This window comes from Fundulus heteroclitus, chromosome 22 (genome assembly GCF_011125445.2).
Source record: "Fundulus heteroclitus isolate FHET01 chromosome 22, MU-UCD_Fhet_4.1, whole genome shotgun sequence".
Classification (NCBI taxonomy): domain Eukaryota; kingdom Metazoa; phylum Chordata; class Actinopteri; order Cyprinodontiformes; family Fundulidae; genus Fundulus; species Fundulus heteroclitus.
In genome coordinates this window covers 26,180,644-26,203,580 of record NC_046382.1, presented here as the reverse complement: position 1 = coordinate 26,203,580, position 22,937 = coordinate 26,180,644, and the positions used below count along the sequence as shown (strand labels likewise).

General features: G+C 38.3%; 1 long non-coding RNA gene across 1 annotated transcript; it reads left to right on the top strand.

The window, feature by feature from the left end:
- Positions 1-8,608: 8,608 nt before the first annotated feature.
- LOC118557015 lies at positions 8,609-16,065 on the top strand. The gene is made up of 3 exons (XR_004927545.1): positions 8,609-8,647; positions 9,009-9,072; positions 15,709-16,065. It is a non-coding gene; the product is annotated as an uncharacterized LOC118557015 (long non-coding RNA).
- Positions 16,066-22,937: the final 6,872 nt, after the last annotated feature.

Sequence of the window (22,937 nt, the reverse complement as noted above, 5' to 3'; positions counted from 1 at the left end):
TCAGTGTGTGAATGTGGGTGAAGAACAGGTTTGCTCCACTAATTTAGGGCCTGAGTGATGTCAACACAATGGAGCAAACAAGGGTTTCACAGATTGAGGTGATGACGCGTTGTGCTTTCATAGGGTTTCATGTTACTCTCCAGGTTCTTAGTCGCTTCCTGTGTCTTTGTTTCTGTTTGCTGTTTTGCACTCCTCACCCACCCTTGTCTTTTTTCTGGCTTTGTGTACATCCTTATCCAAGTCAAAGACCTAAGCACTGTTTCTGCTGGTGAGATGAGAACATCAACATCACTCTTGATGCTGCGCTGGGAAAAGGGAGTCCGGATCTGCTTAAGCTCAGCGCTGTGGAAACCTCAGATTTAAGTCTAATGTTCAGCCTGAAGTAAAAACAAAAGATTCAAAAAAGAGAAAGATGATTAAAAAAAAGATTAACTTTAAAAATATTTGTTCAAATCATATGTAGGAATTCTAAAGTCAGTCCCTTATAAACATACTCTGATTACAGTGTAGTACCCTCGACATGTTTGGTAAGCAGAGGGCTTGTTGTGGTATTCGTACGCACAGACGCCTCTGGGAACCTGAAATGCGTCAGAAATTCACCAAGTCTGCGTGCAGCAGTTTAAAATATAAAAGATAAAATAATGATCGTTATGCTTTCTTAGATCAGAAAAAAGTAATTTGTTGCCTTCAGTGCAAAATAGTATTCACCAATTGAGCGGTTTCTTCTGTTTTGGGTTTTTGTCACACTTAAATACTTGAATCACTGTCTCCTGCTGCATAGCCCAAGTTCACTTGAGGTCATGGAATGATGAACAGACATTTTCCCTCAGAATTTTCTGCTAATGAGGGAAATTCATGGTTCTATCAATTACACCAAGTAGTCCAGGTTCCAAAGAAGCAAAGCAGCCCCAGACGATCGTCACCGTGTCTGTTAGTCTTTTAGGAATGGGCCTTGGTTTTTGCTTAGCCTCTTTATTGATGTTTAGTAATAAATGTTGACCTTTACTGAAACAAATCAGGCATGCTGTGCTTTAAATGTTGTTTTGGACTGTATTATTCATCACTGTGGTGCTGGAGTAGTTCTTATAATGTCCACCACTCTTGAGAGGGTTCACCGCTGTTTTTTTTTTCTTTGTTTTTTTTCATTTGTGGATAACGACTCGCTCTGTGGGTAAATGCAGATCCTAAAACCATCTGCAAGACGTTGGTCACAAGGCTTGAAAAGATAACCCCTCTTATAATCCATCCTGAGCAAATTGGATTTCTTAAAAGTTCTTGAACATTGTTAGTGAAGATGGTGATCTGTCTATTTGAGATGTTTTAGCTAACTTTATGCTGACAAATAGGTTCTTTCTAGGTGATGTCCTGATTATATAGATCTGGCGCTAAATGGGCCCGGTCGTGGAAAGTCAAACAGGATCAAACAATTTGGTTACTCACAGATAATTCATGATTTAACAAGGGGGCAATCATACTTTTTACATGAGGACAAGTTGGTTTGGATAGTTTTTTTGTCCAATAAAAAATTATATCATTTGAAATAATTTGATATTCTAACACACTGACAAACAAGAATGGAAAGGGAAAATACTTTTTCACCCAATTAGTTAGAAATGTGTTTTTTACCTTAGTTTTTATGAAACGCTTTGCAGTAAGAGTAAAAACTCATTTGTTTCTGCAACATTTGGTTTTGATATTTTGTCTCTATCCATCTTGCTTTTCTGTGAAATGTACAATGTTAAAGAGGAATATTTCAAACTTCAACTTAACAACTACGCAACAGGCTTGATAAAAATATACGTAGGTGATCAATAAGAAAAAAAAATACAAATTCAACCACCATCATTGTAAGTACATCCACCAGCCACTTTGTCCCTGTTAAATTGATTATCAAGAGAAATAGTGAATCATCCAATCATATGGCAACAACTGCATTTAGGCATTTACTGTATTTTTCGTGTCATAAATCACTCCACAATATAAATCATATCAGTCAAAAAATTTGCATTAAGAGTAAAATATATATATAGAGGTCACACCAGACCGTAAGTCGTACCAGCCTATTAGTTGCGTTGATTTAGAAATTTATTTCACACAATCCAAGACTAAAAACTGACATAAAATCTGGTAAGGCAACTTGTTCAACTACACAGAAGCATCCACAATCGGCTGAATAATATGGAAAATACCTGGGAAGTTGAATGGGGTAAATTAGCACAAAAAGTGAACAACTCCGACTTGGAAAGTTCTCATCAGCGCATTTTAGGGTAACAGCCTGTTACGCTGAAAGTTGTCAAAATTACGGCTAAACTAGCCTATGAGCGTAGCGGTGCTACGTGCTAAGCTAACAGTACGACATGGATGTTTCAGAGCATCAGCTAGGTGGTAAACCACCAAGACAACAGACCAATAAGCTAGCGCTAGCTGTTGTTAGCTTTACAGACAACCTAATAACAGGGTTCTGTCTCGGTCTGGGCTCTTCGAGCTGCACCAATCAACACTCTGCTGAGTGAATGCATAATGAAACAGCAAAACAACATACACACCCTTTCAATGATAGTTTGCTGCAGTATTTTCAATAACAAATATTCAGTGACAATAAAAATACACCCAAGTAATGAAGTTTGACTTTCCAGTGCAAGATTTCTCAAATATACATTGTATTTTAAAAAGTCTACTGTTAATAGAAAAAAAAACAGTCTAGCTTTGTTGTTATTTAAGTTGATGACATCACAAGTGACACAATAATCAAGCTAATACGCTGGCTGTAGTAAACATTATGGCAGATTAAATTTTGACACATCTCATCAAAGATTTTAATTCCAGTCCGGTCTTCCCCTATTCCTCTTAACAAACTGATTATATGTGTTTTATGTCCAACATCGTCTAAAATCCATACAACTCTCAAGCACTGTAAACATTTTTGCGGCAGCCATGCAGAACACAAGCAATTACGTTTGAAGGAGGTATCTGATTAAAAACAAGTGCATTAAGAGGAAAAGCTGAAAAACACAAATGGATATAATCAAAAGAACAATAATCAGAGAAATGTGTGCCTTATGTGATACGACCAGAGGCAGTCAAACATGGGAGCTGGTTTTTGAGAGGACAGATTTTATCACAGATTAACCTTACAATAACTAAATTGCAAAACAAATAAGATCAAAAGCAAAACACCTGAGCATCAAAGGATGTCCTATACATGGCAAACTAAACTCAAAGTGAGTCTGAGCTCTTTTGTCTAAAACTCTGGCAATTAGTTTTAATTGAATGCTATCTAATTTCTCTTGGCTTGTTATGTTTTTTTGCATAGCCATGTGGACAAATTTACATTGATACTAAAACCATATTTTATACTTACCAAGGTTTGTTTGTGTGTACCTGTATTTTCACATCTTTCTTTCCCATTATGACTTCATCTTTGGTCTATACATTTTTCATGTCAACCATCCCTACTGTTCCAGATTAATATCCGCAGCTCTCTTAACTAAGTAACTTTCTGTTTTCTTTAAAAAATAAAACAGAAAGTTATACTATATGGACAGATAAAGGCAACTCTCCTGCACCATTTCACCCCAAAACAAACTTCCATTTTGTTGTGAAAATGAACAAATACATTTTCTTCTACCTTATATGATTTTTAAACTCCCAGCTAGAATGATAAGCTTCTTATTGGGATCCTATTTAAGGTATGTCAATCAGCACAAGTGGACCTACTGTGACTAAATCAGCAGAAACATAAGCCCCCTTCACTAGAGATTAAAATTTAACTATATTAAAAATTAGCCATTTAAATTAGAGAGAAATTGGAGAGTTCTCCTTCTGTATATTAAGACTGCTTGGGGCTCCCCATAAATACCAAGCCATTTGTACGCTCCTTGAACATGAAGATCCGTATGTAGGCTTAAACTGGAATAGAGCTGGGCAAAAGCCCACCTACCAAAAAATTGCACAATCCAAAATCCTTGGTGTCTGGTTGCTAGGAGAACAAAAGACGGTGGAGGTTTTTCATGCTCTAGTTTAAATGCAAAATTTGCCCCTAAAGCTGTCAAAAAAAAAATATAGCACTAATAATCAGACCATTGTAATTACAAATGATTTCCCAGCATGCAACGTCTGCCCGCTCTGCCAGACAAGCAGGGGGCAAACAAATGCACCATGGGATAAAAATGTCTACTCTTCATTATGGTTTATCCAAAAGCTTGCTGGTGGCGGCCTGAGGCTGAGACATGAGCCAGGGCCAGGGCTGGCACACTTCCTAGCTTCTATGTAAAGTCTGCCTCAGCCACAGGCATATTGAGCAAAGATGTCTTACACATATAATTGCATACAATTTACTCATTATTTAAGTTTCAAAAAGTAAAAAAAAAAAATGCTTTGCAAAGTGAGACAGTTGTTGAAATTCTACTAGAGTGAGTTACTACTCAGTAAGTAATAAACTTATGTTCAGTCGTGCTACATAGGACGATGTCAGGTTTAAGGAGTCACAGTCAATTAGCCGAGATGACTGACAACAGAGCACCACAAAACCCGTATTCTGTGAAAAATAACTTTCTTGCTCTAAGGAGAGACAGTTAAGCAATGACTGGCAAACCCCAACATAAGTGCATGCCATCACTAGGAATTGCTGGCGACCATATCTAATTCAGAATGCTAAGAGCAGACAGACTCTTGCTTTTAAGAAATAGATTTCTCTGAGCTCGTGAATTTCAGGCTAAAGTAGTGTTTCTCAAATGTTTTTATAAAAAGTACCACCTCCGTCAGTGTTACTTTTCCCGAGCTCCATGGCGCTGACAGAAATTTTAAAGCAGCCTTACAACAGAACCAGGAAACAAAATGTTCTCAGCTGTTGCTACTGTTTGACTGGTTAAAGGATTCGGTGTGATTGTGAGTCATATCATCTTTAAGTGCTTGAATCCTGAGTAGGAAAGTTCATACGAACCCCAACCCCTTCTAATTATCATTTCTGCTTCTAATCCTTTTTTCTTTATCTTATTACGCCATTTACTCTGGCAGACCCCTTTTGTGAACATGTTCTATAGTGGGGGTTTTTTGCAACAGGGTTTGGCCAAAATGCACAGAGAAATTTTCTTTTAGATTGTATTGCTATCAGTATCAGTATCAGCCTGTTCACTCATCATATCAAATTGCAAAGCCAACTGGATTTCAAGCTTGAAAGTGGAACAGGGTTTAGCTGGGTGTGAAGTCATTCCCCAAGTTCCTTCTTCATGGTTAAAAAGAACAGCAGTGTTTACCTGTAATCAACTATATCACAGTTATTTGCATTTACCTTGCAAATAGTGTTCTGAGTTCTAATATTGCATATGATTTTTCCCCAAAGTCTGAGCTAAGAAATTAAAATGATGTCCCACCCAAGATGAACGCATTGTAGTTGCAAGTTGGAAAACCAGTGGGAGATGCTTTTATATTGTTGTGCTAATGCTTAATAGGAATACAAGATGATAACAACGTACTTCTCTCCACTGTATGTGTTCGAACACTAAATGAGCATGTCCACAATGTACATTGAGGCTGAGGCATAACCCAGGGCCAGGTGCCTCATCTTGTTGAACCAGCTATAGTGTGCCTGATTTAATGAGATGGAAGCAGAAATTAGCACCAGTACATATTTTAGACGTACAGGGGCTATATTGCATACTGAACTCAGATCTGCTTGGTGGTCTCTGATTGTGCTGGTCCAACATCTGAGTGAAAAAAGAATGCATCAAAAAATATATCCTCAGTATCATCAGTGGTAACTCTGAGAATCAGGGCCCTAAAGCTTCCAAAATGGAAGTTGGGTGTTTTGCTTTGGGACAAATGTCTTTGGCTGAGGGATTCAAAAAGCCCATGCTGTTGTGTAATGACAATGGTTTGATCAAGGGGTTGCAACTTCTCAGACAAAAGCACATTAATGGCCCCAGTAGTTCAACCATTGTCCCATTAGGAGTCATCAGGCCTTAATCAGAGCTTTTTGCCGCTCGCCGCCTCCTTTCATGCCACCTTGCTCCCCCCCCCCAGCCTCTCTTCTCTTGGTCAACACCCAAACTCTTTAATGTTCATGCTTGTTGTTTCTGTCCTTTCAAAAACACCGTCCTTAACCCCACCAAAGATAAAGGTGCAATCTCATTTGTGTGGAGACTTTACAAAGGTGGAGTCCTTAGAAATAGAATGATGCAGAGGAGCTGAACACTTTGATCTCTGCAGGGGGCAAATGGATTGGATTGTCTTGCCCCTGCTGGCTCTGCTTAAGCCGAGGACAGTGTGAGTCGCGGGGGGTCATATCAAAGGTATTTGTCTTCACAGGGCCCTCTCAGCGGCACATTAGTACAGTATCTAAATGTTGATTTGTCGACACCAACATCTAAGCAGCCTGAAATGACTCGACAAAAAAGGGAGGCCTTACAAATGTAAATGAGCAAAGTGGTCAAGTTCACTTAGCTCTGGGTACATGAGGTGTACTTATCTTCTCAGCTGCGGCTTTTAATGATAGAAAAGATCAAAGCAGCGGATTTAAAAAAGGTATTCTACAGATCAGAATGTCAACAAATTACAATCTGACTTGGCTATTTCTTTTTTTCATGAGCAACCTAGTCTGCCACTCACAGAATCAAATCGTAATAGGACAGCGTGCTCCTCGTCTGTGTTGCGGGTGAGGAAATGATTGGGAACACCCTATAGCCCCGGCAAACAGCCACGCTGAGGTTGCTAACTGTGTGTGTTCCCCCCACGTTGTGGGTGGGAAACATCGTATCACTGTCACTCACAATTGAATTTGGGGAAAGGTATAAATCATACACGCAGCCACCCAACGTTTCTTTCAGCTGCAGCCAGAGACAAAAAGGCTAGTTCACCATGCATGACAAGTTTGCCTGCATTTTGGTAAACTGTGGGCATCGAAAGAGATTCTGTTTTATTTTGTTTTCCATAGATGTCGCTGCTGTTACAAACCACATATTAGACATGCATGTGTTCAAGATAACCACTGCTGGTGTTCATGTAATCCCTTTTATTGGACAAAAGAGTATTTTCTCGACTGGAGGAAACAGCAGAAAACCATTCACCACAGCGAAATAGGTTCTCATGTTTGTCACCAATAATGCACTTTTTCAAGGTGCATGCTTATTAGAATGAAGACCAGTATTTTGGAAACAGTTTGCCATGCTCTGTGTGCTTGTCCCTAGTGCGGGACTGCAAAAAAAAAAAAAAAAAGCAGCATCTCTATTTTTAAAGTTTTTATGACCAGTAGCGCCCATCTCGGCCGCTCCATGTCATTAGAAACGGCTCTAGAGATGAACATTTTCTGCTGGCACTAAAATATAATTCTGGTCCTGGAGCTTTTAAAACCATGAATCAAAACCTCCCTTCATCCTCGATGTTATTTTTGAATTCCTACAGAAATTTAGGTTGACATGATGATTGAAAATGCCCTTTTTGCTTATCTTGTTCATCAAAGGTCCTCCTCAGCACATGCCCTGTGGGGAGAGTAACAGGCCTCAGTCTCACCCACTGTTACCAAAATGTACTTTTTAACTTCTTTAACTTCACCACGCTCAGTCATTAACCATGTTCCAGTCTTTTGCTAAATCTTTGCGAGACGATAATTGTATTCCAGGTTTCTGCTCTTTTGCGTAGTACTTGCTCTGAAGGCATCTGTTGTATCAATTTAAACTGACCACATTCTGTAATTGTGTGATGCTGGCAAGGTTTTGCTTCTGCATCTCTCTAATTTGCATTCCTTCCAGATAAAACAATGATCACTTTAAGACGGCTGAGCCAAGCTCACAGGAAGTGATCTGAGGAGCTGATAGGTGCTCATGATTACCAAGCAAGTAATTCCAGTCCTCCATGCATAATGTTTTAATTCAAAATCAGCCCACCCCCTCCATATCACCTCATTTTGTCCCATCCCTAATCTTGTCTTAAGTTATCTACAAGCATCCACTTTGCCTCATGGCTACAATTCTTATCAATTATTAATTATGTCTTTTAGTGATTGGAGGAACTGCTTTCATTTTCACAAGAATGTGCTGTGCTCTTTTTTTGTCCATATGGAAACATTTGCCGGACAGATGGGTTAATTTTTCTTGCTGGACAAGTCCCACTGGTCAAAACGGCATTCACACGTGCTTGCAAGCAATCTTCTTGAAGACCTCGAATTGTTGCTTGATTAGAATTCCAACTTCTAGGTAAATTGGGATTTTTCATGTCGACATACAAGATATCATTGTGATAATGCAGTGATGTCCTCGAGTCCACTCAGGACTGTTGGATGGTTGTTTTATAATACCCTAAACCCTCTCAAACCTCACAGACATAATTCCGTGTGCTGAGAAGCTGAATGCCTGTAAGTGGGTTACACACTTGGGGTAATTACTAATATGCCACTGTTGTTGCCCAGACTGCCCGTATCTGGCTTTTGGTTTAAATGTTTGGTTTACTCTCCCTGGGCTGTGTGGTTTGCAGCAGCTTAATCATGAAGCCACAAGCATTTCAGCCATTTTGATTGGAGCCAAACTGGGAAAGCTTTATATGTAACAGTTTTTTTTTTTCCTTTTTTTGTTGCTTCTTCATGATCATGCAGCCTTTTCTGCAGGATCAGCAGAGCGACGAAGCAGATTCTTCTCCCAGTTCAATAAATGAAAATGTGAGTACATTATTGTAAAATTTTACAATGCTTATTAAACTTTAAAAAAGCCAACAAGCATATTGGTATGTTTTGCTTGTAAAAAAAATATGTATTTATTGCATTTTGTTATTTTATTCCAGCTTTATTAAGAACTGCATTTTATTTATTGCAATTAATAGCTTTATAAAACTGGAGATACAATTAATTATGTTGCTTTGGTAATTTTATTTTGTGCAATTTTTATTTACATATTTTTAATTGTGAAAATTGTCTAAAAACAAAAGGGGGGAAAAAACTATGATGCTAACATCTCTGTCTGGTTGGTCATCACGTTGTATTGGACTGTTTTTGTTGCACTGTGTCTTGTCTTTCTTGTCAGCAACGGCAGCTGGAGCATCTGGAGGCGGTTTCCGGGCACATTTCTGGTCTAAAAAAGAAGATGAGTGAGTACCCGAAGCACAGTTTTAAGATTAAAGAGAATAAAGGGATGAAAGATCTTCTAATGGAGATTAACGACCACAAGCTTCTGTAAGATAGCACAGATCACCAGTCTGTAGGCACATGGATGGCATTACGCTTATCAGTACGGGACAAACCTTTGAAATTCCAAGTGTCCTGATCAGGCATGATGTTGTCTAGCACACAGGTGTTTACAATGCTTTTCCACTAAGTTCTTTAAAAAAAACAAAAACAAAAAAACAACAAAAAAAATTGATAGATAGAAAAATTATATTGGGGGGAAAATAGGAGTTAATTTTAAACGTGTGTTTCAAATCCAAGTCATTTGAATGAGTATTCTGGTTTGATTGATTTTAAACTAAAACCACATAGATCTAGTTCTTATTTATTTTATTGATTGCAAATTTATTAAATCATGCAGATAGATTAGGAAAACTGTCTTTGTAGTGAGATTACATAAGTGCTCCTTTTTTAGCTGTAGCTATCAGACGTCCAAGTTGATGTTAATGATCTTGTTGTGGTAAATCCCACACCCCTTTCTAATTTATACTTTTCACACGACCTTCAGCTTGATTGCTTGTGTGTACTTTGTCAACAACCCATGGTAATGTGAAAGGACGCAGGACACAGACATTCTTTAGACCTTTTTGATTATATTTATACTCTAAATATGTTTTCATTACTGTTAAAAACCTGTATATTTAAGATGAAGTTTGAATCATATCGCTGCTAATGCACGACCGGCCTGGTTGAATACATGCTTTTCAATTTCAATAATATCCTAATTTATTGAATTGGGCCTGTTTCTAACACCATCATATCCCATTGTCAGGTGAATTACATCCACATCATCTTTATTCCAGGGTGTTTTGACAGTTAATGGAGATTTTAAGCTTTCTCTTCGCTAGTTTCCAAGGCGTAATTACTGAGCCTAGACAAAGAAAATAATTAATAGGTTTTTTTAAAGGTAACCTTGAGCAATTCTTTTACACTGTTTCTGACCAACGCCCTCTGTGTTGGATTATCACTGTGCTACTTTATAGCAACTTAAATGTGATGAAATAACAAGCTTTTTACAAAACAAAGTATTTTCACTTATCTCTACTGTTGACAATGCACCAACCTATGTTGTATGTATTAGGGTAAAGGGTATAAAGATTACTGTGGGCAACTGTGTCAGCGTCTTGTTTTAATCTCTTTCATGTTCAATGATTGCCTGATGATCTTTGGCATTTCTCAGAAAATACACAGTTGGTAATTATGATGAGGCGAATGAATCTTCATCAGTGCAGCAGAATATGCATAACATGAGATAAACTAATGATATTATTGAGTCAATGCTATGACATTTGCAAACATTTTTTATCAGTTAATTTTCCTTGGTGTATTGCATCATATCAAGTTTTGAAAACACTAAACCTGAGGTACTAAACTGGGTGTGACTGAAGCCAAAAAGACAAAGGCTATGTTCGCACTGCAGGTTTTGATGTTCGATTCTGATTTTTTGCTGAAATGGGATGTTTTTGAGGTGGCTGTTCATACCAGTATTAAATGGGACCACTGTCATACTGCTCTCTGAACGGTTCAAGACCACAAAGCCACACACATACACAGATAACAGAAGATGTCACTCAGCAGTTCTGGTTGTGGTAGTAATAGTGAATTGTTTCTACAAGTGTTTAATAAAGTTTTGTAAAAAAAAACTAATTCTGTCCTCGTTTCTCTTTACTTCCTGTTTTTATTGTCTCCTGTTTTTGTGTTTCCCTTTCTCCTCTGAGTCTTATGTTTTTAGTTTCTGATTTCTGTGTTTGTAGATTTTGTTGTCTAAGAATCCCATTTGATTACCCCTGTCTCTGTTTTCTGGTTTTCTTTCTTAGCTGCTCTCACAGGGTAATTATTCTCCACCTGTCTTTTGTTCCACAGATCACCTCTCCTCAGTATATATTACCCTTTGGTTCTTCTTTTTCTGCTCCTCAATTCTGCTCTGCTGTCCATAGTCTGCCACATGTTCCATGCCCCTGGTTGCATGACTCTGTTTTGGATTTATTTATGTTTTATGCCATGCAACTTTTGTTTATAGCTTTTTGGATTTTAGACTGTGGACTTTGTTTCATACATTACAGTTAATTTACTAAACACTATTTGTTATTTAACTCCATCTCCCTACTTGGCTTTTTTTGGGTCCTACTGACACCCTGTAGTTTAACTAATGACCACCGGGAAGGTGCTTTATTTTGTTTTTGCTTAAACAAACAAACTCCTCAAAACTCACCCAAACTGCTTCTTCTGTAATTTATTTTTTATTTTTTTTTATAAAATACAGATTCCACCCATTCCTTAATGACACAGATGGTTTTACAGTAGGGTAAGCTATAGGGAAGTGAGGGCAAAACCCCAATGCCATTAGACAAATGGACAAACTTAAATATGATCAAAAAATGAGCCCCGTCTCAGCAAACATCTCATATGATGTTTTGCTTACAGTCACTGGTATTAAAACCAAATTTAACTGAACATTTACCAGAATGAAATATCTCTTGTCACGGGTGTGAGGGCACTTTGCAAACTATGAGATGACTAGGGAGATGGTTCTAAGTAACATTACAAAGGTCGTCTGTGAAAACAGCTTCAGCTTGTTATTCCAAAATTTTCCTCACATTATACCTTCTCTTTTTTATATCCCTCCTTTCCGCTGATGTGTCACATGCATTTTGAGGAGGCTATTGTGAGTCCATTGTGAGGAATGTGTGTCCTTCCTGACATTACAACGTTCTTTATCGACTAACAAAATGGGTAGGAGGGGTATGGGGAGGAAGAAAAGAGGATGTTAAGATGTTAGAAATAGTTGAGAGCGGAGAAAAAAAGAGAGCTCTTTGTGGCTGCTTATCTGACAGGAAATGAAGCAAGCCAATGGCTTTGGCATTTGACAAAATAGCTTCCTTCAAAGGGCATTCACAGGAAGAGGCATCCCTTGACATGGGGCCACATATGTTTGAGCTGCTGATGGCCAAATAGAGAAGGAGAATGAATTATTGGGGTGGAAAAAAGATAGCCAGAGGGTGTTTTAGAAGTTCCGTATTTTGTTCATTGCCCATGATAAGATGCAGCAATTAGACGGTAGTTGCGATGATTATCAACCGCAGCAATTTAACAGATGTTAGTGCACGGTCAGAGCATTTAATCACATCAGTCTTTCCAGGGCTGAGTGAGGACAATGCAGACAAGTTTGTGGATGCAGCAGTAGTTGATTTGAAGTTGGTAGATTCAGAGTCGCTGGGCCTAACTCAATTTCCCAAAGCTTAAATACAGTGTTGCGCAGAAGTAACAATACGTCTTAAATTCTTCATATGTTGTCATATAACAACAACGATCATCATTCGTGATGGACCAACACAAGTAGAGCATTGGAAAATAGGACATATGAAAGTTGTATCATTCATTTATATTCAACAACCCCCCTTCCCCGTTTTGGAGAAACGGTTTTCGCTTAAATTTGATTTTTGTCTTTACCAGCTTTGCACATGTAAAGACAGATGTTTTTTTTTTTGTTTTTTTCCCCCCAATCCTGTTTGTAAAACTGCTCAAGCTTGGTCAGGTTGGATAAAGTGTTGATGAACATCTCATTTTAAGTAATTGGATAGATTCCTGATTATACTTGTCTCTGGGCAACTACGGATATAAACATGCTTTGATCAAAATGGTTCTATTTATGTTACTGCCCAAGCTTGCAACTCCACACTACTCCAGACATTTTGAATTGAGAAAGCTTTCTGGATAGGGCGCAAAACGTCTTCAAACTTCGGAAAAAGAAGTCCAGTTGTTTTTTTTTTTTAACTTTTTTAAGGAAAGACCATGACTTGGATTGATTGGATTGAATCTTCACCAGCATAAACAAATTAGCCAGATCTTCTGTAGGAAAGGGATGCAAAAATCATTGTAGGTCTAAAACTTAAGAAGCATTTAGCACATTTGCCTTATTAGAGATGGTCATCCAGTGAACAGGTTGTCTTGCTAACTGTATTATCATCCCAATCAGACAAAAAAGAACATACAATTTTTTGGTCTATTTTCAGCATTACAAACAGGATTTGGGTCACACATTGAAAACACTTGCTGTATTTAGCCAATTTCATTAGTTAACAGCAGATTTCTGTCCACCAAAGCCTACTTTTGAGTCGATAGGGTCCTATTTGCAATGAAATAGCAAATAATAAAAATACAAAAGGTGTTGTAATTAAAACATGAATGCTTTATGTAGTACCTAACATTTTCAATTGCAAGAGTATTTTAATTTGTCTGTAATAATTTGATTCTAATTAATAATATAAATGATCCATTTGCATCAAATACCCCTGCTTGTGGGCCAAATCATTTTTGAATTGCAGTTGGGGGCCACACAAAATCAGTCCAGGGAACGCAAATGGCCCCCGTGCCCCATTTTGACACCCTTGCTCTAGGCTATTTTTCTTGATCCCCTTGCCCTCCCTGTCAGTTTATGTGGGCCCCCATATCTTTGGTAGGTGTCCATTACTCTTTTCATTTTTGGATGATGGATTGAGTTTCATGAAATGATCATAGCTTGTTTTGTTGTTTATAGCCTAATCATGGTTTAATTCTCCACAACTTTATCCCTGATTTGACCTTTGTGCTTTCTTTGGATTTCAAGATATTCTTTGTTTTCTAATAGGTTTCTGAGGTCTATGAAAAATAGCTTTATTTATGCTGAGGTACAACCTTTCAAGGAAATTTTATTTTATTTAGGATTGTCAGAATAAAGTGGGTGAAAACCTGCCTTTTTTGTATATTTAAAAAACAAATTTAAATATGTATTCCTTTACTTAGGCTTCAAAATTAATGAAAACTACAGGATTACTAGTGACAAAATACTTTTAAAATACTGTATAAATATAATATTACACCGGTAAACATGCATAAGGTTCTTAACACACACACACACACACGTGCCTGTTTAATGTACATAATGAGGACCATGCCTTGACTGGGAGACTTCCATTCATCTTCAAGCTGGTTCATGTCTAACCCTAACCTAAACCTAATTGACACCTTAGTCTTAAATCTATCCCCAGCCCAGAAAAAAAGTGAGGACCTTTTTTCCGTCCTCGTTTTACTAGTAAAATAAGAAACAAAAAATGTTTTTGCTCAGCTGCAAGTACAAGAACAAACACACACACACACACACACACACACACACACACACACTACAAGTTGAAAATAATTTTTCTTAATGGGATCCAAGAGGACATTGCTTTCCTGATGTGGTGTAATTGAAGCTGCTCTATTAAAGGGTTGTCTTCCTCTCCTGCTGCTGAGACACAAAGTAATGTGAGCCTCATCCCAGTTATTAACCCAGGAAGTCCCCAAGGTGCACTGCAGTCTAATGAAAGAGGCCATAATGTATTTTTTTCATTTAGATGTTGTTCTTCTGACCTATGTGAGGTGTATTCAGTATTCAGTGGTCCATGTTTGTCCCTAGGAAGAGCTTTTCCTCTCAAATTACTCTCAAGTGGTTCCTTTAATAACTTTTTTTCCCCATGCAAAAGGAAGTTTGAACAGTACAAAATATGCAATTAATATTCCTCTTTGTTCCTTTCATTAATTTATTCCTTTTTTGCTTGGTCTCATACCTACAATGTACAAAATAGTCTGTAAGCCTATATTAAAATGTTTCAGAACTTTTTCTACCTTAGGTGTCACATTTAATCTGTATAATTCAACTGAAAACAAACTGACCTTCTCTAATAATTGTCTTGACTTTATTTGTCATTGCACCATCTTGCTTCACGGGATGTTCTTCTGGTGTTGTAGTTTTCTTTCTGCACTAAAAATACTGTTTGAAAATATGGCTAAAAAGTTTAACCTTGCTTTAAAGGGGACATTTCTTGCTTTTCAGTTCTTCCTTTTCACATTAAATCATTCAGTTGTGGTCCATATAAAGGGGAATTGCAATTCGTTGTTCTGAATTCCTCGTTATTGTTTCCCCACATCCCCCTTTCCCCCCAGTTCTGAGGTGTGTCTGAGAACAACTGATTTTGGTGTGGTCTCTTTAAATTTAAAGAAGGCACTTCACACCCCGCCTCCTCCAGGCCACAGACCCACTCCACCCTGTAAGGCCATGTTTGTAGGATGTTGGGGTACAGTGCAATAAACAACCAATGACTTATCCTCTTGTAGATTTGGTATCCTTCAGCTTGGACTACAAAAGCATTCGAAGAAATAAAATTGCCAGATTCACAAAACTGGTAAGCTGGAAGTCCATCACCTTGTTTAGCAGCTCTGCAGCTAAGACTGTGTCATAATTAAAAACAAATAAATAAATAATAGAGAACAGAGAAAATGTAATGGCCCTAACCCTTAATTGAAAAATATGACCCAAGCAGAATATAAATATATCTATATAGCAATGTACAGACTACATTCAACTTTTTTACAGTACTAGAGATGCCAAGTACACAACAAAGTATATTTGGGCTAAAAAGTGAATTTTGTATATGTCTGCTTTGAAAGAAAAACATAACCCCTTTCCCACATGCTTTTGGGAGTTGTGAAAACTGGTTTAACAGCATTTGCCTGAGCCTTGTCTTTTTTCTTTCTTTTAGAAGAATAAATGGCTTCCAACTTATCAACCCACAGCCCACACATCAGGAATATGGGCGATTGTTGTTCCATGTGCTATTCAGCCAATAACTCTTCACTACTTTCATGTATATAATGTGTTTAAAATTATTTTGCACTCTTCTTCTAACTGATCTGACCTACTGACAGTGAGATGGCTCTGATAATTTGTCGTCTCGCTGCAGAACTTGGCTTCTGCTGTAAAAGGCAGCTACAGTTGGGGACACACGACCTGAGTTTCACAGTTGTCACACATTTTGAAAACACCTGCTGCTCTCCGTAACAGACAGGTATTTGTTTCACGACTGGGGATCACACACTTCACAGTTGTGCCTGCTGAGAGATCACAGACTACAGGATTTTTCAGGCCAACTAAGCAACGAGGGCAACGGTTTGAAAGAACAAAAAAATACCAGTAGGTGGTGAAGTTATATTTCTGTCCCCTATAAACTAAATGAGATGCAATGTAAAATGTGTTAAGTTTAACCCACAAGTTAATACAATTAAATATTGTGGACTATTCTTTGTTACACTCGTGTTGAGAATTCTGAAAATTGAAGTTATGAGTTTTTCTGTGGGTTTTGGAGTGACTTTCAATGTTGAATGTAATCTAAAAAAGTTATTTTTTTTGGATCTTAACAGACAGCAACACAATTTTTGGGCTGGATCACCCAAATAAACACATGATAAATTGGTTTATTCCATGTAGAAAATATTTCATTCAAAAATGCCAATTCATCATACTAAGTCCCCCCAACCTGCAAATCATGTACTGTGTCCACAGCTTGAGAAAGCTTCAGGAAAACCAGCTAGAACAACTGGACTTCCTGTGGGGTTAATCAGAGGTACTTTTAACAATGGCAGGTGTGTACTGATTTCTTTTTAAAATGACTTTGAATCTGGTGGTCAATTCTGACCAAAACCACATCCCCAGTCATAAAGAGAATGCACACCTATGCTATCAGGTTATTTTAAATTTTTATTAATATTCTCCCAAATGTGTTTAATTTTTTCAATTGAGCTGTGCAAGTTAAAGGTCACATTAAAGGCGAACCAGTTCTGAATCTATTTATCTTGGTATATTCTTTTTATATTATATAAAAATGTATTTTCAACAGGCAACAGTGGACATTTTATTTGCAGCCTACTTCTGTTGTAGGCAGAGCGTGTAAAGGATTGGAAAGTGAAAGATCAGAAAAGCTGATTCAGGTGTTTGATGTACTTGTCACCTAACCAGAGGTCTTGCTGTTTGAACTCCATGAGAAAGATACACAACGGATTTACTGTAGTGTGGATCAGCCATGCCATCTCAAAGAAACACACTTATACCGTCTCATTATGTGGTTAGAACATGATTTGTAAAACAGGCAGTCCCCATTCAGCTTTTTCAATCCAAAATATTTACTTCTTTTTGGCTATTTTTGTTCTCTGCGCCAAAATAAACCACCTTTTATCCCATGTCTATGGCTTTTCTTTTCGCCTTTTTAAACCGCCCACACTGGGTCTATACCCCGCTCTAGATGCAATAAGGCATGATTTCAGAAAAAAAAAACATCTTGTTTTTATCTTAAAAGGCTTGAAAATAAAACTTTGTTACTGAAGGGTTATTCCTAATAGGAACATAGGATTTTTGATATCACCAACAACATTTGGATTTGCTCATGTTTCACTTATTTGTATTCTTTTTTTAAATCATATCAGTTTCTCTTTATACCTAACTGACTATATTTCTAGGTGTGTGCATCCAGAAAATTGCCACCACTGTTGTGTATCCAAAGAAGAGATTAACTGCACTCAAAACACTCCAGAGTTTCTCACACCGAGACAAAAAGAAAATACCCAGTTGCAGTCGTATCGTTTCCTTTGCTTTGATGTAGGGCTTGAGCTCTGACGGACGCGTATGATCACTTACAGTCCGAATCAGGGGTGGTCCATCACGGGTGTCAACGGCTCATGCAGCTTTTGTCGCGTCGATTCCAGCAGACCAGGTTTTTCTGAAGCAGTTCAACATTCACTGAATGCTTTAATTGCAAGCAGATCCAAAGAAACGAATATTTGAATCATGCTGAGTAAAATCATGGCTCCATCTGTGTTTGATAAGGCCCATAAATGAACACCATCTGATGCCTTAAGCTTCAAACAGCTACATTAATTCCCCCGCACCTACCATATGCTGACTGTGGAAGGAAAAGTGATCAAAAAGCAGAAATGTAGTTTTGTGTTGTGAACATATCACAGCTTGAGTTATATCAAACACCGCAATGAAAAAAAAAAACTTTGCTAAAAATAGAATATGAATACATACCTTGCTAAATTATTAATTCCCTTTTTTCACATTTCTGTCACTTTGCAAACACAAACTTCAATGTTTTTATGGGGATTTTAGTGTGGAATCATGAAGAACAAAATTAATAAATAGTTTCCAAAATTTCCAATAAATAAAACTCTGAAAAGTGTAACAGGTTTGTATTCAGCATGCTTAAAGGCGCATTGCCCAAGTTTTAAAGTTAAATATTATTTATCTTCTTTCCTAAATAAGCCTTTAAAATTGCCTAAAAATGAGTTATCCTTTATTTACTGCAGTTGCCTATATAGGCTGGATTAGTCATTTTATGAGAGAGGGATTCGGGTCGCATTCTCTGGGCGTGTCTCACTGCGAACTTTCATTTGCCTGAGCTGTAATCGATGCATTAGCGAGAGAACACAGGCTAGATGCAATATTTATAGCTTTCTTACCTCAGAAGAAATCACCCCTCTAAACAAAAGACCTGTTCAGACACAGCGGCAAATGCTTTTCCTCCACCGGCGTAATTTCAAGTTGTTGCCAGAGGGGGCAGATGTCAGCAGAAATCCTGGAACTTGTGGTACGCTCCTTTAAATTAATGTTTTGTAAAACCAACTTTCATTGCTACTACATTGGGAAGTCTTTTGAAGTGTTTTTTTCCCCAAGTTTTCTCATTTGTTTTACCCAGGTAAAGCTCAGTTAGATTGGAGGCAGAGTGTCTGTGAACATCAACTTTTTCATCTAGCCAAAAGGTTCTCAATTGGATTTGGATTTGGGCTTTGACTGGGTTATACTAAGTCATAAATAAGCATTTATATCCGCTATGGACAAAGCTTTAGGTTTGCTTCTCCTTTGGAACATGAATTATGCCCCAGTTTCAACTCATTCATCTCCCAATCAGCTCTGAACAGCTTTCTGTCTCTAACAACAAAAAGTATTACACAGCATGATGATGCCACCACCATTTTTTTAAAATAGGGGTGGACTGTTCAGGGTTTATGTGCAGTGCTCGCTACACATAGCAGTTTGCATATAAGCCAAATAGTTCTTCTTTATTGTTTGTTGTGTCCTTTACAGAAAATGTGGCAAACCACGAACTTGGACTTCCTTTTGATCTTACTCAATAATTCAACAATCTTGCCACTCTTCTATAAAGCTTGCCAGTTTAGGTGAACAGACATGTCTCGATAGCTTTGTAGTATTGCCAAGCATTTTCCATTTTCAGATGATGAACTGCACAGTGCTCCTTCTTGCATTCACGTGACTTTTATTTGCTACAAAAACTTTTACTCTGCATTTCTTAAGCAATAAAGAAAACTAAAATTTATTTGACAAAACGATGTACTACAGTCTCTGACTAAATAACATTTCCATGCTGACAGTTCTGATCACAAGACTTCACAAAAATGTGTCAAAACAAGCTGCACGGGAAAGCATGACTATAATTATATAGATGATATAATTATGAATCAAGCACATATGTGATTCATGGTATAATTATGAGCCATTTCATGATATGCCACTAATGGGAACTGAAAGTATGGAGTTATTCAACATGCAGACAGCTAATTACTGTGCAGGCCTTGTTAATTGGTTATACCCTCTGTTTAGATTTGAAGCCTGATCAGGTTGGCAGATTTATGGAGCAGGAGATCATGTGCACAAAAGCCGATATTTTGAAGAGGCACTTATTTGGTGTATGTCAGTGGTTTTGATGAAAACATGTAAAACAAAATAAAAAAGGTTGTGAATTTCAATTTCTGATAGTAACTGAAAGTGATGAAAATTACTATAATATGTCACGCTGAAACTTTCACACATGGCACGAAAACAGCAGCCATGCAGATACATCCAAGCAATTAGCTTTGTGGTAGTATAAAAGGGGAAAAAGTGTTGGGATAACCAAAGCAGCTTGGTTAAGAATGGAAACAACTGTGGCTGAATGTTTGGTTCTCATGGAAGCCACATGACAAAGAGGTCATGAGAAAGACAGCGGGCCTAGCACTGTGTGTGATCTTACCAAACTCGTTCTTCACCACACCTTTGATGTTTTTCCTCGTCTTCTTTTATCGGGACTCTCTTAAGAGACCGCTCACTCTCACTGTCAAATATACAGGCGCACATTCCCCCTCACCCCCTCCTCTGGCTTCTTTCACGTCTGAGCAGAGCCTTGGCCGCTGTCTCCCACTTCTAGCTTCACACAACTATTTTAACAAGAACAGAAATCATTTAGCGGACACTTTCCTGGAGCATAAAATGCCAAATGAAAGCTTTTGGGGTTTTATTGATTTGCATTCTCTGATAAAATGGGCACATCCTGGGCCAAGCCAAGTCAGCTCACAGGAGAGGAAAGGGAGGCGGATAGGGATGATAATGTGTATGTGTCTGAGTGTGGGGTGCACTCATGTGGGGCTGAAATGTGATATGAAGCCTGTGTCGCATTAGCCTTAACGGGTCGTGTGGCAGACGCACTGGCACCACAGCATAGAAAAGATGAATGGAGGAGGAGAGCTTGAAGAAGGATGACGGAGGCAAATCTCCCGACAGACGCCCTGATGCAGCATTTATCACCATCCCTTTGTGGATGTTGTTCTGTCAGAAACTGAAAATGACGCTTGGCTCTGTATCCAAGTCACCTTTGTACCTAATACGCACACACACGCACACACACACACACACACACACACACAAACACACATCATCACAGCATCCCGTGTCAGCCTCTCATCCCAGAGGGTCACGGTCAAGCTGGCGCTCCTTCTCAACTCTGTGTCATGTTGTCTCCCTCCTGCTCTGTAATTTCCTTTTTTTTTCTCCCCCTCCTCTTCTCTTTCCCGGAAAGTATGTGTCTCCCGTTGCTCCGGCAAACAACCCCATTTTGGTGTGTGACTCCATCACGGAGTCTTTACGGTGCCTGTAGGATTCCATGAATTCCTACTTTTCCTCCCTCGACTCTGACGCCACCTGAGGGAATGCAATAGAAATCATACCAGGCACTTCCTGTACACAATCAGGAGTCATCTTCCTGCTGTTTCATGCCTAGGTGAAATACACTGACATGAAAGCAAAGCTGAAATACAAAGTGGTGGATGTGAAAGTCGACAAAACATTCAATAAAACGTTCTTGCTTTGCACGTCCGTGACTGTAAACATATGGAAGAGTGGTAAAATTGGAATAGAGGCAGAAAAAGCAAAAGAGGAAAGGAGACAGAGCCAGAACAGGAATAGTGGAGGGAGTAATGACTAGGTCTGCTCAGGACAGACGAGGCGACAGAGGGGGAAGCGTCTCCGATCGTCTCCTCGTGGCTCCTCTTTGGCGTCTGTGATCCTCGGACCCTTCACGCAATCTCTTTTATTACAAGGCTTCCCCTCTCCACACGGGCACCACTACAAAATGGAGCAATTACATTTAATTAGGCTGCAGAGGGTAGCTAGCCTGCCCCAGCCCAAAACCTCAGAGAAGCACAGACTTCAGGTAACACAACGGTCGGGGAAAACTTCAAAGAGATGCAAAATTACAGCACCATTAGTGGAGCCACCACAGAACTTCTGTGAAGCCAGGGAATCATTTGACCCGGAGAGGCGCATTCAAAGGAGTTAAAGTGAAAAGCAGGGCAAGCGAGACAAAAACATGTTAACAACAAAGACGAAGAGACTGACGGAGTGCTTTTCCAAACGTCGTCATCAAAATGCCTGTTAGTTATTCCATACCATGCTAGCATCTTGTGAAGCAGGCCAAAACATACAGTTTTTCATGCCAAACCCAAATGAACAGGACTGTATTAATATTTTAGGAAAGCAAGGTGATTTAAAAGAAAGCTTTGGATGCTGACCATCTTGGTATTAAACAACAAATTAAAATTATCAAAGATAATTGTTATAAAGGGCAGGAAATACCCTCTTTGTGTCCAGCTAAGAGAACTATTTGAAGTATATTGTTGGTAAATTATTTATTCCAGAGTTAGTCTTATTCATTTTCCGGTTTTGTTGTTTGTATTCATTTAATATGTATTTTGTCCAGGATTTAAAAATAAAGGATTGCAACTCCAACCAACAATGCTATTTCAGATACCCAAGTTAAATTTATCTTGGCTATTTGGGTTCAATCAAGTGATTAAACACAACAATCAAAAAAATAGTATTAAAATTACTATTTACATTTTTTTTACTACTTTTAAGTATTGGGGCCCCTGTTATTCAATGTCTACATGTTCCCTCTAGCTAAGATCATAAAAACAACAACATAGGTTACCAACTATGCAGACGACTCACTCACCAGGTGGCTATGAACCATTGAGGTGCCGGGTAAATGCTTAGAAGAAATCTATGCATGGAGGTGCCAAAACTTTCTTCAATAGAATACAAACAAACTCAAAGTAATATTTTTTGGACCAACAGAGGGACAATCAAGAGTAAGCCAACAGCTTCAGTTACTTTAGGCCCGAATTTTGTGTGTAGTAATGAACTCAGAGCTAAACATTCAAAGGCATCTAAAACAAATACAAAATCAGCCTTCAATCACCTGAAGAACATTTCCAGGATTAAAGGATTAATGTCTCACCAGGATGCTGAAAATGTAATCCTGCATTTATCTTTAGTCAAATTGATTACTGCAACAGTGTTTTCACAGGTCTGCCTAAAAAGTGGATCAGACAGCTGCAGCTGATTCAAAAAGCTGCTGCACGCGTCCTCACTAAGACTAAGAAAGTAGAGAACATCACCCCAGTTCTAAAGTCCTTACACTGGCTCTCTGTATCTCAGAGAACAGACTTTAAAATACTTCTGTTAGTCTATAAATCCCTAAATAGCTTAGTACGAAAATAAATAACATATAAGTGTTATAAGTGTATAAACCCTCCAAACCACTCAGGTCTTTTGGCTCATGTCTGCTTAGCATACCCAGAACAAGAATGAGACATGAAGAAACAACAT